This window comes from Suricata suricatta, chromosome 8 (assembly GCF_006229205.1).
Source record: "Suricata suricatta isolate VVHF042 chromosome 8, meerkat_22Aug2017_6uvM2_HiC, whole genome shotgun sequence".
In the NCBI taxonomy this organism is placed as follows: domain Eukaryota; kingdom Metazoa; phylum Chordata; class Mammalia; order Carnivora; family Herpestidae; genus Suricata; species Suricata suricatta.
In genome coordinates this window covers 28,872,686-28,890,544 of record NC_043707.1, presented here as the reverse complement: position 1 = coordinate 28,890,544, position 17,859 = coordinate 28,872,686, and the positions used below count along the sequence as shown (strand labels likewise).

The 17,859-nt window shown below is 51.3% G+C and overlaps 1 protein-coding gene across 1 annotated transcript in view; it reads left to right on the top strand.

Annotated features, from left to right (window-relative positions):
• The window catches only part of FKBP6 (FKBP prolyl isomerase 6), a 33,363-nt gene extending 21,474 nt beyond the window's left edge, over window positions 1-11,889 (top strand). The window contains exon 9 of the mRNA XM_029948696.1: window positions 11,393-11,889. The gene's annotated coding sequence lies outside the window, so the exon portion shown is untranslated. The remainder of the gene's footprint in view (window positions 1-11,392) is intronic.
• The last annotated feature ends 5,970 nt before the right edge of the window (window positions 11,890-17,859 follow it).

Genomic DNA, 17,859 nt, shown 5'->3' with positions numbered 1-17,859 from the left:
GATCAGGAGTTCTGGCAGGGGTGCTTGGGTGGCTTGGTCGGTTAAGTGTCAGACTCTTGTTTTCAGCTCAGATCACGATCTTATGGTTCATGAGTTTGAGCCCCACGTCCGGCTCTGTGCTGACAGTGCGGAGCCTGTTTGGGATTCTCTCTCTCCTTTTCTCTCAGCCACTACCCCACTCATGCTGTCTCTGTCTTTCTCAAGATAAATAAATAAACTTTAAAAAAAAGTTCTTATACCCAGGCAGGGTATCCACTCACTCACTCTTATGGCTGAGCAGGTGAGAACCAACCAAAATGCTTTGGGATCCTTAAATACCGGCAGGAAGGGGCTTTGCACGGGGTTCCAACTCTTATAGTAGCTTCCCCCAGATTTTTTTTCCTCAGGTGGATTTTTCTGGCTGAAATAGTGGGCACAAGTGCTACACCATCTTAATCTGTACATCCCCAATTTCTAGTGAGGTCGAGCGGCCTTTAGTGTTTTTAATTGGCTATCTCTATTGTTAATGCAAATTGCTTTTTGATCTCCTTTGTCCACTCTTCTTTTGGGCCCTTATAGTTGATTCGTAAAAACCCCTTTTTATGTGAAAGACGTTAATTAAATGTTATGTAACCTGAAGTATTCTTCCAGCTGTTTTGCCTATCGACATAGTTACACGTGACGCTGTTTCTGTGTGGTGTTTGGAATTCCCGTTATGCTTCTGTCTGACCCGTGGGGGTAAAGCCGAGCTTCCTAATGAGCGAGCAGGAGAGCCCCAGGTGAAGGGCTTTCAGCAGCTGCTCCTGGAGTCCAGCACTACCGCAGGTCTGTTCGCAAACCCGTTCATCTTTCCAGCTTTCCTGAGAGAGAAATGATTGTTTCCACTTTGCAGACTGGAAAGGCATGAAGCTCAGAGAATGAGACCCTTTCCCTGCGGAGGTCTTTGTGCTGAGGTGTAAACAACTGTGACCGTTTTCACGGGATTCGAGATCTATACCCCTGACGATATCTGAAGCTTTAACTATATTCAGGAGCTTTCTTCAGTTGGAGTGCTCCCACTGGGTGCCCGTGGATTTTTCTCCCTCACTTAGATGTTTAAGAATTTCTTCCTTTTTCTCTGCTTTCCATGCTTAAGCTGAAGCCTTTGAGCTGTAGAATTAAGAGGACTGAGCCATGTTGTGTGGCCAGCCTCGGGGAAAGAGTATCTTAACAGACTTTAAAAAAAAAATGTTTTCTGGGAAGCCAGAGCAGCTCCCAGGTGGCTCAGGTGGAAATAAAGGCCATGCTGCAGAGAGTACATGCCTGTTCGCTGGAATTCTGAGCTTCTGAGATTTAGTCCTGCTTCAGAGCCTTGGCCGGAAGTGAGCACGAAAGCAGCAGGCCCCGCAGAGCTTGGTGCTGCCACAGAAGCTAGAGGCGTCCCCTGGGGTCAGGGGTTCCTTCGTTCCAAAATAGCCTTCCTGTGTCCGGCCGGCTAGTCCGTTGCCAGGAAACCCTAGGAGCAAATCATTTCGCCCATATCCAGTACGTGACTGGATCTAGGTGGGGAATCTCTTTGATCCCCCTCTTCCCAAAGAGATTAAGAAAAAACTCACAAATCTACACTTGAGTCTGGAAAGATGTTTCATGCCTCCAGTTAGACTCGTCTGAGTCCTGAACAAATAACTCATTTAAAGGTATTTTTGTAATTTTATATGTTATTAATTCTTCTGACTTTATTCCTCTGAGTCTCCACTTTTTTTTTTTTTTCTCTGAATCTCCAACTATTTTTTTTTTCTCTTCTCAAAATGTAGTTGTGTCTTCCGCAGGGTAGCTGGGCCAGGCAGGCGCTCCCTCGTCAGATGAGGGCCGAGTGTTTCCAGGCAAACTGTTAGACACAGTCCCCTGATCTTTTGAATATCTGTGAAATGCCTTTCTCCCGGCTCAGGAGGTATCACTGAAGTCATCCTTTTGTTGTGTGACTATAAATAACTCGCTCGGGTTGGCACCTTTTCATTCTGCCCCTGCCTGGGAAAGCATTTCCCCTGGCAGCGTTTCTTTGGCCCCTTCACCCCTCTTCTCATCCTCTCTTGGCAGCTGTAATGGGCCTGAAACCTGCTTCCTGCTAAGGTTTACTTCAGTCTGTTCTGGGCTCTCTGTGGGTGCGGTATCAGTGAGGGCTACTTAATTAAATTTCAGGAGATCACTTGATTCCTTTTTCTAATTTTCAAAATCCGCAATTATGGACGTGCCCTTTACCATACACCGCAGGGTTGAGAAGTGGGAAATTTGGCTTCTCCGTCTTCACTCCCTGCTTTGACCGTAGCGAAGTCCTTGAACTCTCTGAGCTTGGGCTGCATCAAGTGCAGGGTGAAGTGATCGGATCCAAGGGTCACTGTGTATTTATTTCCTGAGGTTCCGTCAGGTGTTGGCTTAGTCTGTTTTAATTTCTTGGGTTCGTAATCAGGTTCCTAAACCTTGCCTCCAGGCATATGATCGAGGTGAATGAGAGTACAGGCACACATAATGAAAGGAGAGAAGCTAAGCAGTAAAGAATGAACATCAAGTGTCTTAGTGCCTTGGGACGCCTGAGGGAGAAGATAGACAGTCCTGGCTGGTTTTCCTGGCTGCCCTCCTCAGGGTTCCGCAGAGCAGCTGCAGACTCGGGGTGAAGCCGAGAGGAACCGGCATGAGCCCCCGAGTTGCAAGAACCCAGAGAAGGGTTTTCAAATCTGATAGACAAAGGGAGGGAGCTATGAGCAACAGTCACATCTAGCACAGAGGACACAGTCTGCCCTGTTGTGCCACATCCACAATGGTCACTGTCACAGTCGGAACCAGAAAGGCTGTGAGAAACAGATGCAGGCCTTTTTTCTATAATTCTTATGGCATCCTGGTCTATCATCAGGCGTGTTTGTGTGGGGGGGGGGGGTTCTTTCCTGGGGCCGGGGGTTGGTGAGTTTATTGTGACATCCGTGAGGGTAAGCAAACTCCTCTGTGCCCACTAGAATGAATGGCCTGTAGAGGCTGCTTGCATTCCTTGGCTGGTAGCCCCTTCCTTCAGCTTCAAAGCCAGGAGCACAGCATCTTCAGTCTCCCCCTGCCACGAATTTTTCTATCCTTCCCTCCCCTCTGCTTCTGTCCTGTTCTTTTCTTTTTCTCTGACCCTACTGCCTCTTCCCTGCAAGGATCCTTCTGAATGTGCTGGGTCCACCCAAGTAATCCAGGTTAATCCCCCATCTCAAGATCCTTCATTTAATGGTCAAATTCTCCTTGCCACTCTAATGTTCCGGATGTTAAGCCACAGACATCTTTGGCGGGGAGCGGGGGTGCATTTATAACAACTGCTGGGGAACTACACATGCCTTCAAGATACCTCACAATCATACATCCTAAATGTTCTCCACTGCATCCTTGTATCCTGAATAAGGTCATCATAACAGCCTTCTCTGGAATCTTTCCTCTCTTGTAGTAATCCCTTCTGGTGGCTGGGGGAGTAATGGAGATCAGGGGGAAAGACTGGGAGCAGAAGACTGCCACAGCCAGCCCCCCAGCCAGCAGATGAGGGCCTGAATGCAGACATGGGGTGAGTGGAGAGAAAGGAAATTCAGGGACTGCTTTTGGTAGCAAGAATCAGAGTTTGGTGCTGCAGTGAGGGAAGGACTCAAGAATGATCCTCAGGGGCGCCTGGGTGGCTCGGTCCGTTAATCATCCGAATTTGGCTCAGGTCATAATCTCTCGGTTTGTGAGTTCGAGCCCCACATCGGGCTCTGTGCTGACAGCAGAGCCTGGAGCCTGCTTCAGATTCTGTGTCTTCCTCTCTCTCTGACCCTCCCCTGCTCACACTCTCTCTCAAAAATAAACATTTAAAAAACTTAAAAAAAAAAAAAAAAGAATGATCCTCAGATTTCCAGCTCTGATAACTGGGTCCGTGGGGGGGATTCGCAACTGAAGGAGTTTTAGGTTGGGGATCTTTTGTCTGGGCCTTGAGGAATCTGAGGTGACTGCAGGACACGTAGGTGGGGGTGGCTCGCAGACAGCTGGAGGGCTGGAGAGCAGGTGGCAGCCCTGAGTATCCGCAGGGCAGCAGGCCCAGGAATGGGAATGAGGTCACCTGGGAAGAGGTGCAGAAAGAGGAAGACAGTGGCCAAGGTTGGACCCCAGAGCACCAGCGTGGAGCTGAGAAAACAGGGCAGGAAACAGGAGAACGAGCCACTGTGAAAACCAGCAAAGTAGGACAGGAGGCTTAATCAGGAGTCCATGGTGGTTATCAGGGCATCCATGAACCCCTGAATAGTTGTGTGTATCCCCAGAGTCCATGCCTACTGTTGGCTTCTCAGAAGAGCCTCTGACCCTAGAAAAGGTGCAGACCATCTAGGGGCTCGGGTTTCAAAGAGTAACCAGCAGGGTCAAATCCAGCAGCACAGAGGACTCCAAAGACCATGGCTGAAAAATGTTTACTGGGTTTGCCAGTGGCAGCTCACGGTGACCCTGGCAGCAGTGGAGAAGTGGGAACAAGGGCAAGAGCGCCCTGGGTGCAGAGTGCGCAGGAGCGAGAAGGAAGAGTGTGAGCACAGCTCCCACAGGTTCTGATTCTGGAGGGCAGTGGGGCCTGAGAAGTTAGGTTTCTAACACCCCCAGGGGATGCAGGTGCAGCTGGTCTGTGGGCCACAGCATCGCAGGCCTTTCTCCAGACGCTTTCGTGAGAGGAGAGTGGTTGGATGGTAACGAGAAACCTCGCAGGCTGAATGATATAAGCCTTGTTTTGAAATAAAGGTGGTAGATGAGTAGCACTTTTTACCCCTTGGACCATGTGCCCTGCTGCCTTCACCTTGGCACCATGGTGGCTGACGGCCATAAGCCCTGACAGTTGTCACTGGCTGTGCAGCAGGGCTGCGCTGTGGGCCCTGGGCCGAGGGGCCTGGGGTGTGCTCTGGTTCAGTGTGAGCCTAGAAAGGGTGGGCTTGGGGGGACCACTCAGAGCTTGAGAGGGTTCCCAGCAGGTGGGGAACACCACTGTCCGGCCCCTGACTCCCGCCGGCAGTAAGAAGTTGAGGACTGTGCCCAGGGAAGGGGCACATTGCTGACCCGAGGACCACCAGGGAGGCCAAGGGCCGACAACAGTAGGAGTCTGCGTGGAGCCAGAGAAGCAGGGGCAGATGCAGGAGGGCCCAGCAGCGAGTGTCTGGCAGGGTGGCAGGAGCAGTAGCGGTGGATTGGAGGCCCTTATAGGCCAGATCCGCACGTCACAGAGTATGAATGGGCTCGGGCTCCTTCTGAAATTATTCTGCCCACCCTGGAATTACTTGAGCTACTCAGGCGAGGCTTCCGATTGGCTGAGTGATGCGTTCGGAGAAAGAGAAGCAAACAGTTTAAGGGAGTGTCTGTGAATCTTCGCCTTTATGTACAGTGTTTGTGCGTCGGCTGAGATCTTGAAGAGGGGGCCACCATTGCAGAGGTTTCTCACAGATGCCACTCGAGGTGGACCCTTCTCTCTGGTTCCCTGGGCGGCACTAGACAGAAGTGCTGTGGACCGGCCAGGGAGACTGGGTGGGGCTGGCACCCGACGCCGTGGGAACCCTGCTCACCCTGCCCAGCCCCAGGGCTTTGGACTCCCGCCTCCAGCCTTGACATCCTGGGCTCTGCAGCCTCCGGCTCGGGCTTCCAGGATTACATCACCTCCCAGGCTCCTCTGTTACACTTTCACACTCTTCTCTGATTACTGCTCACCATTGTGTGCAGCTACTGGAGACACTTGAGTCTCTGTTTCACATTGACCGCCTTTTCCCCAGGCCTGGCTCTGCGCTCCTCGGAAGCTGCTTGTTGAGTATGGATATATTCAGCGGGCGTCTGCCTGCCGGAACGTGGCCTGGGTTCCCTGCCTAAGTGGGGCCACTTTTGTCTTCACAGGTTCTCCGGGCTTATCTTTCCATGAGCCCTGGAGACGTGCTGACCTTTTCCTCTGCCTGCGCCTCTGTGTGCTGCAAGATTTGGATTTGCAAAATGTGAACTTTTCTATTTTGGTATCTTTTCATTTATGCTCAAGTGTTCCTTTTTATTGGTTCCAATGTGAAAATTCAACTACCTGAGCCTCCTGAAATCGCAGTGTCTGATCTTGGTGGTTCTCTCTACCATCCGTTCCTGGGAACGTATTTGTACTGAATGAATATTGATCACAGGATTTAGGTCTAAAGTCACTGCACGGGACATGGACTAGATTGAGACAGGATTTTTTTTTTTAGTTGATTATTATCAAGCTTTTTATTATGGGGATTTTCAAGCCTATTTAAAGGTAGCAAGGAGGGCATGCTACCCTCCCCATGTACGCACTACCCATCTGACCATGATGGGCATTCTGTGTGCGGCTTCCTCTGCCCACCCCACCGCCACAGCTTTGTGTCAGTACTAAAATTTAAATGATAAAAATGCTCCATGCTTAAAGCGTTTTTTTAAAGGTTGAGAAGTAAAAGCCCCCATTCTCCAGAGGTAACCACTGTTGACGTTTTATATGTATCCTTCCTGAAAGGTTTTTGTTATTAGTATTGGAGAATGTGGGTATATATGCGGTCTTCCCCACAAATAGGATTATGTGTTTTATATCATAATACGTGCTAAAATACGTTTCAGGGGCCATCAGGCTGGCTCAGTCGGAAGAGTATGCGACTCTTGATCCTCGGTGTCAAGTGTTCAAGCCCCACATTTAGTGTTAGAGATTACTTAAAATAAATAAAATTCAAATACATTTTGGGTGATCTCGAAGTTAGCACTCAAAGAACTACCTCCTTTTCTTTTTAAGTGTTATCTATTTTGAGATAGCTCACATGCTCAAGTGGGGGAAGGGACAGGGAAAGGGAGAGAGACTTCCAAACGGGCTCCTTGCTGATGGGCTCAAACCCCAAACCATGAGATGGTGACCTGGGCCGAAGTCGGCTGCTTAATCGACTGAGCCCCCAGTGTCCCAAGAGCTACCTCATTTGTAAGAAATGGTTTGAGTAACATGCCATTCCAGGAGGCATTACAGCATTCTTAACACTGACAGATAGGAAGTAAACACAGTTACTGTCCCCACACCTGAGCCTTCTGTGGCCCTTATTTAAATGTGTCCTTGGTTTATGATCTCTATATCTGCAACCGAACTAGGTATTGGTAAGTGAATCTCTCAAGTGGCTGTACCAATTCACGTCCCCTTTGGTAGCTCTGAGAGGCTCTGTTCCATAGCTTTGCTATCACTTATATTGTTAGACATTTTAATCTTTGCCAGTTTGGTGCATCTGAAATGGGATCTCGTTATTAGAATTAGCATGTCCCTGACCAAGCATCTTTTCACATGTTTATAGAGTCAGGTGTCCTTTCTATGAATCTTAACCTGTTTCTATGTAACCAAACTCGTTTGGGAATCTTTTAGTTTTTTTGATAGTTATGTCAGTTACATTAGTTGGTCAGTGGCTTCCCGACAACATACCTGGATGTTCTAGGTAGTGGTCATTATATATAAGTAATAGTAATTGTGTCTTCTAATTTTTCTGCCATTCACATTTCATAGTTTACATGTGGCGGGCCACTGCTTCCAGAACAGTGTTGAATCATGGTGGCGCCCCTGAGCACCCGTGTCTTTCATGGCTGTGATGGAACCACGCTCTCAGCTGTTAAGCACAATGCGGACTTCTGGTTGAGATGGTCTTCTTTTTATCACGTTAAGGAAGTGTTTTTATGAAAAGCTTTTATCAGGAGTGACTGGTATCAGATGCCTTCCCACCACAAAGATAAGCGTTTTTGTTTTGTTTTACCCTTTGACCTGCTATAATGGTTTATAATATTGAATCTTTGATGTGGCAGGGATAGAAATATTGTGCATTTTTAACTGGTTGCTCTGGGAGAGCTGTAGAGGTCCGTGCACACAAAAGAACAGTTCCTTCCCTAAGAAAACCCATCTCTGGGATGTTGTAGAATGAAAGACCTTGAAACTGAGTAGAAGTTCAGGTAAAAGGGAACTAAATTTGTTCCTCCTCCCAGATTAACCGACAGCTTCATTTTTGAGAGGGAAGAGTGTGGGGGACTTAGGGACTCGGGAAGAAAGCAACAGGAGAGCCCGAGAGTCCCATGCAGAGAGGTGTGGGGGGCCCGGGTGCGGCCTTGCAGACAGGGAGGGCTCCCAGCAGGCTGGCCAGGCTCAGCCAGGCAGCTTTACCCAGGCCCCAGGGGCTGGTATGTGGGTCTCCTGTTGCTGTTGAATGGAGTTGGGGGGTCGGGGGGATGAGACTACCTGAGAGAGAGGCCTCTTCATACCTGCTTCATGTTTTAATTTGTGTTTCCTCCATTACTAGGGGAGTTAAGCACCTTCTCATTTGTTTATTGTCTATGTTTTTCCTTAACCAGCAAGTAATGTCTTGTTTCCTTCTAGTATTTTTATAGTTCTCTTTTATGTTTAGGGTTCTAAACTATTGGCAGTTTATTTCCATTTTTAATTTGAAGTGGGGATACAGATCATTATTTTTTATTCAAATGTCCAAAGTAGTTTTTCCAGGGAGGGAGGTGCCTGGGTGGCTCAGCTGGTTAAGTGTCTGACTCTTGATTTTGGCTCACGTTTGGTTCTTGGGGGCGCCTGGGTGGCTCAGGTGGTTAAGATCTGGCTTCGGCTCAGGTCATCATCCCTCATTTGTGGGTTTGAGCCCCACCTCGGGCTCTGTGCTGACAGCTAGCTCAAAGCCTGGAGCCTGTCTTCAGATTCTGTGTCTCCCTCTTTCTCTGATCCTCCCCTGCTCACACTGTCTTTCTCTCTCAAAAAATAAATAAAACATTTTAAAAATTAAAAAAAAAAAAGATCTCCCAGTTCTTGGGGTTTAAGCCATAGGCTTTGTAACAGTGCAGAGCCTGCTTGGGATTCTCTCTCCCCCTCTCTCTGCCCCTCTCCCACTTGTGCTGTCTCTGTCTCTCTGTCTCTCTCTCTCTCTCTCTCTCTCTCTCTCTCAAAATAATAAATAAAAATAAATTATAAATAAAATAGTTTTCCCGGCACACATGGCCAGCTCAGAGGAGCAAGTGACTCTTGACCTCCTGGTTGTTGTGAGTTTGAGCCCCACGTTGGTGTAGAGATGAACTAAAAATAAAATCTTCAACAACAGAAAACAGTTGTACCCAAACTTCTGTTTATGGACTTAAAATACCATCTATGATACCCAGAACACAGGGTTGACATCTATACAGGGCAAATTAACTGCTTCTTCACTTTAATGGTAGACGTGCAAGAGTAAGTTTGCACAACAAACAGGTAGTCATTCAGGAATGACTAAACCATGTTCCATGGATGCTCTGGTGGGTCTGCCTCTCCCCTTACTGACTCTGGGGCTTGAGCTCTGTCTTGGCTCAGCAGTAGCTTCTGAAGTCCTGTTAGGCCTCAAGCTAGACAGCAGTTGCAAGCAATCAGAGGCGATGTCAGATTGGTTTTGGCCCCAAAGCTGGACATCAGAGGTCCTCATGCCATCAGTGCCAGCATATTGTTTCTCCATGGCTTCTCTTGAGTTTGGACAGGAAAGTGCTTCTGATATTTCTGCCCTTGTGCATGCTGTATGGTCACACCCCATCCCTCCCTCGTCTGGACGCCTGGCAGGTGCAGCAAACACCTCCTATTTTCATGGCAGAGCAGCCTGAGAGCCCAGGTTAGAAGGGGCTGTCCTCCCCACACGGTTCTCATGCCCCTGCAGCCTCTTCCCCCCAGGGCAGCCACAGCCCCTCTTTCCTTAAAAAGTTTCTGCAGGGGCGCCTGGGCGGCTCGCTTGGTTAAGCATCGGACTCTCAGATTTCAGCTCAGATCATGATCTCAGAGTTCATGAGTCTGAGCCCCGTGTCAGACTCTGTGCTGACAGCATGGAGCCTGCTTGGGATTCTCTCTCTCCTTCTCTCTCTGTGCCTCCCCCACTTGGGCGTGTGCTCGCTTTCTCCATCTCTTTTAAAAATAAATAGGCTCAGTGGGTTAAGTGGCCAACTTAGGCTCAGGTCATGATGTCACGGCTCGTGAGTTCAAGCCCCATTTCGAGCTCTGTGCTGACAGCTCACAGCCCAGAGCCTGTTTCGGATTCTGTCTCCCTCTCTCTCTGCCCCTCCCCTGATCACGCTTGGTCTCTGTCCCTCAAAAATAAGAAGTGTTAAAAAATATTAAAAATAAATAAATATGGGCACCTGAGTGATTCAGTTGGTTAACTGTCTGATTTCAGCCCAGGTCACGATCTGATGGTTTGTGGGTCCACATTTTACTAGTGCCATGTTTTTCTGTAATTTGTGATAAAGCCCAGCTAACAAAGGCTTATAATGAGCAAGTGCCGTAGTATTTATAGGCACAAAATGCGCTCTTCATAGATTTAAATGAGAGGCAAGATAGACAATTGGAGGAGGAAGCGTTGGCCTTCCCCCTCCTGCCCTGGGCTGTACCTGCCTGTTGCCCCTGCCCCAGGGGGAGCGTCCCAGGCGGGCTTCTCCCTGCTCAGAAACTGCTGTTCTGCAGGAAGGGAACGAAGGCAGGATCCTTACTCGCACGTAGGCTCGCACCAGCGCTGGGAACGTGCACCCAGCCTCCCAGCCCTCCATGTACCCGCCATTCGGCAGCTCTGGGGCCAGGGCTTGGGGACGGGGGTCGGGGAGGAGGGACGGTGGGTAAAGACTGCAGAACCATCAGTAGTTGTGATAATGGCGTTCGTCACATGCCCTCCTTCAGAGAACTGTCATGCTCAACCCAGCTTGGTGAAGTACACGTTATTGTGCACAGTTTATAGATGAGGAAACCGAGGAACGCAGAGCAGAAGTAGTGGCACCCAGGAGTTGAACCGAGTCTGGTTCTGTTTAACCACCACCTTGTCTCTGGCTGTGCCGTGGAGCTGCCTGGGGAAGGTTTGTCCAGGCTCTTTGTGCGGTGACCTGGGGGCTCGTGCTGCCCAGTGTGTGTTACGGGCCTTCTGTGGTATCCCACTGAGAAGCAGCTGCTTCTATAATGGACTCTTTGGGATGTTTTTCCCATCTTTAAATGGCTAAGGAAGTGTTATTCCTTGTGGAACAGGTGAGAACTCTTAATGTACAAAGAAAGCTCTACCTGCATTCAAAAATTAGTCTTTCATTTGGGGGCTTCATTTGAAAAATGAAGTTGAGCTGGATGAAGTTAGGGTCCTTTCTGCTCTGAATTTCAAAGACTGTCCTGTGTTCGTGATTTGAGGGTTCAGAGCCACCGTGTTCATCGGTTCCCGTTTCCCAGAACCCATCCAGGAGAGGCCGTACAGACACAACATCGGTTCCCTGATCCGGTCTAGTCGTCACCACAGACTGGAGACCAGCTCTGGCTCCCTCTGATGTGCGGCTGTGACCCGCCTGTGGCCCCTGCCGCTGATGGCTGCTCAGCGTGGGACCACGGAGTCCTGTCGCCTTCCTCACTGCTGTGCTTGATTCCTAGGTTCTCCGACTAAACCGCAAACAAGAGGAGCCAGGCCGCTGGAGCCCTCCGTGGTCGTCGCTGGGGGCGGGGGGCTTTCGGGAAACAACTGCCCAGCGCAGATGGTGTTGCAGGGACCTGCGTGGAAGTCGGGGCTGGAATTCCACAGCGCTGGGCCATTGCCTCATCTCTGCCTGGCGCTGCCGAAGTGTGTTTTCACAGGTGCTGTTTTCTGTTTCACGTTTTCATACGCAGAGGAGGAAAAGTGCAGCTACTGACAAGTAGAAAAATGCTATTTTTTTTAAGGCCGTTTCTTTTTTCTTTTTCTTTTTTTTTTTTAATGGAATTAGTCCTTGGCTTTATTCCCAGTCCCAGCCCCCCTTCTGGCTGTTAATATCCCCGGGTAAATACAGATAGGGATTGCTTTGCGTACTTTATGGGGTTTTCTGTTTTAGAGAGAGAATTATGTTACATGTGTTTTCGTTGTAAATAAACATAACCTTTCCCTGTCCCTGCAAGATCCAGTATAAATTGTGTGAATTCAACTAAATTTGTCAAACCAGTGGGTGGGGTAGAGGGACAGCCACTCATTAAGACCAGTGGGGTCAGCAAGAGCCAGAACAGGGGCTTTTCTCCAGACAGGTTCTTTCTGACGTGCCTGGCAGTGAGATGCCCGCATGTTGGGACTGGGGTTCCCTTGAAAGCTCCCTTCTTTGGGGGCGGGGAGGGGCTGCTGCTGTGGGACAAATCCATTAGAAGCCTTGGAGCCAGCTGTCCTCTGACACTTGGTTCTCCCGGAGCTGGGGACTGGCCCCCTCTGGGTGCCTACGCGGGAGGTGCCCTGACTGGGGCTCTGGCCATGAGCCCCACAGTGCACCCCACAGCTTTGGCTCGGTCCTCACATAAAAGCACCAGGCCTTCCCACAACACCCACACTGTCCTTGGGTCCTTCTGTCAACCCTGTGCCCTCCCTCCTCACCCTGCCTGACCCTCATCTACCTTCCTGGCAGAACCTCAAGGGTGTTGTCTCCACTGGCTGACTTCACTCTCGCTGCCAGTTATTCCCCAGCCCACTGCCTTCCCGCCATCTCACCCTGACCTGCTGGGCAGTCAAATCCAGCAGGCATTTCCCTCTTAGGCTCTTCCCTGAATTTCCAAGCTGGAAGCTCTTGATTTCTTCCCAACCCTCTGGCAGCCCTTTGGTCTCACTCTTTTTTTTTTTTTTTTTAATGTTTATTTTTGAGAGAGAAAGATAGAGCAGGATTGAGAAAGGGGCACAGAGAGAGGCAGACACAGAATCTGAAGCACAGAGCCCGACGTGGGGCTCAAACTCCCCAACCGTGAGATCATGACCTGAGCGGAAGTTGGACCTTTAGCCGACTGAGCCACCCAGACACCCCAGGTCTCACTCTTATCACCGCCCTCCCTCCCCTAGCTCCTCAGAATCACTCCGAGCACTTCACATGTGTAGTCCACACAGTCAATGGCCAAGGCCTCACAAGTGACCCAGCCAGACCACAGGGCCAGCCATGTCCCCTGACCCAAGAGGCACCTGGCCTGTGTCCCCACCCTTTGCAAAAACCAGGGCAGGCTGGGCCCTGGCACTGTGCGTGGGGGAAAAAGGGTACTGAGAAGCCTCCCTGAGTGACTCTTCAACCCGGGGTACTGGCAAGAATATTTTTTTCTAGAGGCTGTGGAAACCTTGCTGATGGTTCCCAGATCAGCTCCAGACCTCATGCCCATGACCTGGGATCACCTGGAGTCAGACATCCCTCAGCCCCTCCAGATGCAGGAGGGCCCAGATGGAAACCACCCCCTCACCCCACATGCCCACCTCACTCACCTCTGTCTCTGCACCCAGGAGGGCATCCACCCACCTGCATGCTCCTCTTTGGCGCCCTGTGTGGCCGAACTGCCCCGCTGTCTTAAGTGCCACTCTGGTGTCTTCACTCCTCAGTCTTCACTTGCCTCCTCTACCTCAGTCCTTGCTGCTTAACTCCTGTCCCAGCCTTGCCCGAACCCCTACAGCGTGTGTGCACAAGTACACACGAACACACACGTGTGGTGCACACGGCACCCTCGGGCGGTGGGAGCCGCCCCATCACTGCCCACTCGGCTTCTTTCCCCTGCCCTTCATTAGGGGAGACTTGCTGAAAGTGTTAGCAGAGGAATGGCCCGAAGTGGCTGTTTCAGGAAGATCACTCTGGGCTGAAGCCTTCTAGAAAGACCATTTGGAAACCTGAAAAGTTAGAACACACATTCTTCAACCCGGCAGCTCCCACCTGCAGGACTCTGTCCTTCGAGGGCACTTACACCCACAGACTAAAGGCGCGTTGCTGTGCCACTGTTTGAAGAGTGGCAAAACCGGAAGCAACCGGAAGTCCTTCAAAGGGGAGTGGTAGGAGACCTCCCAGGGTCGATGTCCCGGGGACACTCTGTGGCCTCGAGGACCCAGACAGAACTGGCGGACGATAGATGGAGTCGGAATATAGTATGTGTATAAAAACCGGAAGCCCGTACTTCAGACTTCCCAGGGGTCCCTCTGGCGAGCGCAGCGTGGGGGAGAAAGGGCTCCATTTTTCTTCTGAGGGCTCCTGCATGGTCTGTGATGTGTCCGTGTGTTGTCAGTGTGTTCAGACGCCGAGGGAACTGGCTGCAGTGCGGACCAGTGGCTAGGACAGGGCTGGGACTATAGTAATGCGCTGGGTGTCACCGTGCACGGGCGGGAGGGACACCAGGATCTTCTCTTTCCGCCAGGGGGATGTGTGATCCCTGAAGAACAAGGAAACCAGCTCGTATACTGCTGATCTCCAAAAGAGAGTTCGGAAAGGGCCCCTCAGGGGGCCAGCAAGAGGCAGCCAAGGTGCCTTCCAGGCGGCACTGGCCCTGTCTGGCCGCGTCACGCAGTTCGCTCTCAGTAAACCACTCGTTCCCTGAAGTCGGTTTGGAGGTTGGACTCCTTTGTAAGTTCAGGTGCAGACAATAGATGCGAGTGTGCTCCGCAATCAGGGCCCGCCACCACGGATCTGCGCAGGGCCCTCCTGTTTCGTCCCTCTCTTCTGTCCCCGTGGCCTCCTGCTCAGACAACCGTGCACACGTGCTTCCTGGGTGTCGATCCTCGAGTTCTCGAGAGATGTGTGCGGCTCGGTCTTCGCGTTCTCGCGAGATGTCTGCGGCAGGCGGTGCTCCGAGGTCAACCTCCGCACGGCCTCGTGGGCAGCGTGGTGTCCGGGTAATGACGGGACCCTAGAGCATCGCTTCCTTTCACTCTTTGGGCGACTCTGTGAGGCGAACTTACCAAGGAAGGAAGAAAGAGGCTTAGGGAGGTTAAGAAACTAACCGAGAGCCGCCCACCTCTTCCTCCGCCTCCAAGGGGCTCCATCAGCACAGCCCCAGCGCGGGGAGCCTTGCTTCCCCCCACCCCTCAGCCCTCCCTGCACCCATCTGCCGGCACCCAGGGCACTCGGGATCACTGCGGAGAAGGTGGCTGAGGCCTGGGGCAGGAAGCGCTTGCCCCAGGCCGTGTGGCCAGAGCTGAGCCAGGACCTGGTTCGAACTTTACACCGGTTGTCGGTTGTCGAGTACCTCTCCCTCTTCCCCCCACCCCCAGGGCCAGGTCCTGTGTGCGGAAAGAGGATGTGCCTTCTTTCCCCTCTCAAGCCAAGCCCGAAGGCCCTGGCTGACTTTTGCTGAGCAAACCAGGCGATAGGTGGCGACATAACCCACCTCATGCCTCCGCAAGCAAGCCAGGTGGCCCCAGAGAAACCGTGGCCCTCCCCAGCCACAGCGAGCGACCTGCGCTGGTGTGCCACGGCGGCAACCCACTACGGGAGACAGCGTCCTGTTGGGAAGGACACCCGGCCTCTCTCTGCCCACCTGGTCAGCACGGTGGCTCAGTAAAGGCTGGCCTGTGCCAGGTGCTGGGACCTCATGGAGGAAAAGGCAGCAGGCACAGTCAGTCTGAGCGCCAAGGTGGGGGAGGCCAAATGGTGTGTGTGTTGGGGGTGGGGGGCATGAGGACCAGACCCCAGGAGGCTGTGTGTGTCCGGCTGAGAGACCCAGACCCTCCTGTAGGCCCAAGGCTCTCCTTTCTCAGGGAACACTGGCCCCATGCCTCCATCTCTCACGTGCAAGGGGCCAGGCTGGCTGCAGGGAGAGGCTTAGCTCTCCTTCTCCTTCCTCACCTGGTTAAGATGCTTACCTTGACCTCTCTAATCTCTTGGGTCAACTCAGGCATGTAATGATATCACGACATGAGCAGTCTGATTTAATCCAAAGTGTCGGTTAAGCAAAAAAAATGCCCGTGTGTGTGTGTGTTTCTGTTTGCACACATGCACTCATGTGTTTGGCCTTGGAGGCATATGTCCTAGAAAAAGAAATGTCAGAAGATAATACAATAGGACATAAATTTTGTACTAAATCAAAAAATGTTTTCTCTTTCTTACATTATTAACGTGGTATTCCTAATGCCTCTCAAACCAAAAAGCACAGCTGCGAGTAGAGAGGGAGTTCGCCCAGATCCCCATTTCCCCATCCTGCTTCCGGCCTGGCTCCTCCCACTGCCCTTCCCCCTCTTCCCTCCCAACTGCTCACATCAAGGTGGAGACACCCTGAAACATTCACACCCAGAAAGGGATGGGACTTGGGGGTGAGTGTGGCTCCGGGCTGCTCTTAGTAAAATCCCAGGACCCAAGAACAGCACCAGGAGACAGAATACAGACAAATGGCTACTTTAGAAAAGAGGGATTCTGGAAAAGGGGCCACATGACCTCAGAGGGAGCCCCAGACTTATTCCTGCCAAGGGACCAGATGTTTCTGGAGCAGCCCTTCGGGGCCTGTGCCAGGAGGGTATTCACTCAGCTGTGGGTTCTCCTGTACCCTAGCAGAATCCGAATCCAAATTCCTTCTGGGAAACCTCGTATTGGTTTCTAAGAACCTTTTTTTTTTTAAGGTTTTTATTTATTTATTTTGGAGAGACAGAGAGCACTAGTAGGGGAGTGGCAAAGAGAGGGAGAGGGAGAATCCCTAGCAGGCTCCATGCTGACCGCGTGACAAGCCCTTCTAAGACGCTTTTGAGGTAGGGGAGCCGGGGTGGTTCCATCGATTAAGTGGCCAACACTTGGGTTTGGGCTAAGGTCATGATCTCGCAATTTGTGAGTCCGAGCCCCGCATTGGGCTCTGTGCTCACAGCACTGAGCCTGCTTGGGATTCTGTCTCTCCCTCTCTCTCTGCCCCTCCCCCACTCTTGCTCACTCGCTCTCTCAACAAATAAGCTTTAAAACATATTTTTTATTAAAAAAAGCCTTTTGAGGTAAATTGTGAGGTGGGTAAATGAGAGACTGTGGCACGATTGTCTGATCTTGAAGAACGGGCTTCCCAAACTCATTCGTGTGTGCTCGGCGTGGTTTGTATTGGCAGGACCCCTACAGGGCTCCTGAGACACCCCCACAAAGAGAACGTACCTCAACACCTTCAGCAGAAGGGAAATGAAAATCATTGCCCTCAACTGCTGCTCCCGTCCCCTCCCCCATCCTCTGAGCCAGACCCCCCTCTCCGGGGTCCTGCTGTTCCCCCACTCAGCCTCACCCCATGTCTCCAGGGCTGAGACTTCTGCCTCCTTAGTGTCCCTTGGGCCACCCCTACCCCTCCATCTCTGCCACACTTGGATCTGACCCTAACTTTGATCACCCTCCCAGTAGGCCTCCCCAGTCCAGTCTGGACTCCACTACCCTCTTCCACCTGCTCCCTCTGTCCTGCTCCGGCTTAAATGCTTCAGTAGCTCCCGGTAGCCTTTGAGATAAAGTTCAAACTCCCTGATTTAGCACAGAAGGCCCTCCAGCCACTGTCTGCCAGGCTCCCTGCCTTCCCGCCACACTGAGCCGCTGTCGGGCCCTTACAGCTCACAGCATCCCGCACCTCTGTGCTGTGCTAACCAGACTCCTTTTCCAAAACTCAGTTTAAGATAGGGTCTTGAGTCAAAGTCCCGGTGGGACCAGGAGTGAGAAGACACACATGTCCCCAGCTATCACCAGTGGTCCCAGCAAGCATGACAAAGGGGCCACACAGCATGAGAGTGAATGTCTGTATCCCCCAGTGCATCAAATAAAATCACAGAAACTTTCTTCTTTGCTCGATACTAAAATATTTCGCATGTTTTTAAAAATCGTTTTAATTTCGGGGCACCTGAGTGGCTCAGTCGGATTTTGGCTTAAGTCATGATATGGCTCTGTGCTGGGAGCTCAGAGCCTGGAGCCTGCTTCCGATTCTGTGTCTCCCTCTCTCTCTGACTGTCCCCAGCTCACGCTCTGTGTGTGTGTGTGTCTCTCTCTCTCAAAAATAAATGAAGGTTAAAAAAATTTTTTTTGATGCATGCATAAACTTAGAGGGGGAAAGCAACCTTAGCTTAAGCTCTGCCTCCTCCAGGCAGCCTTCCCTGACCACCCTGGCATAGCTACCTCTGAGATGCCCAGTCCTAGGTCCCCATCACA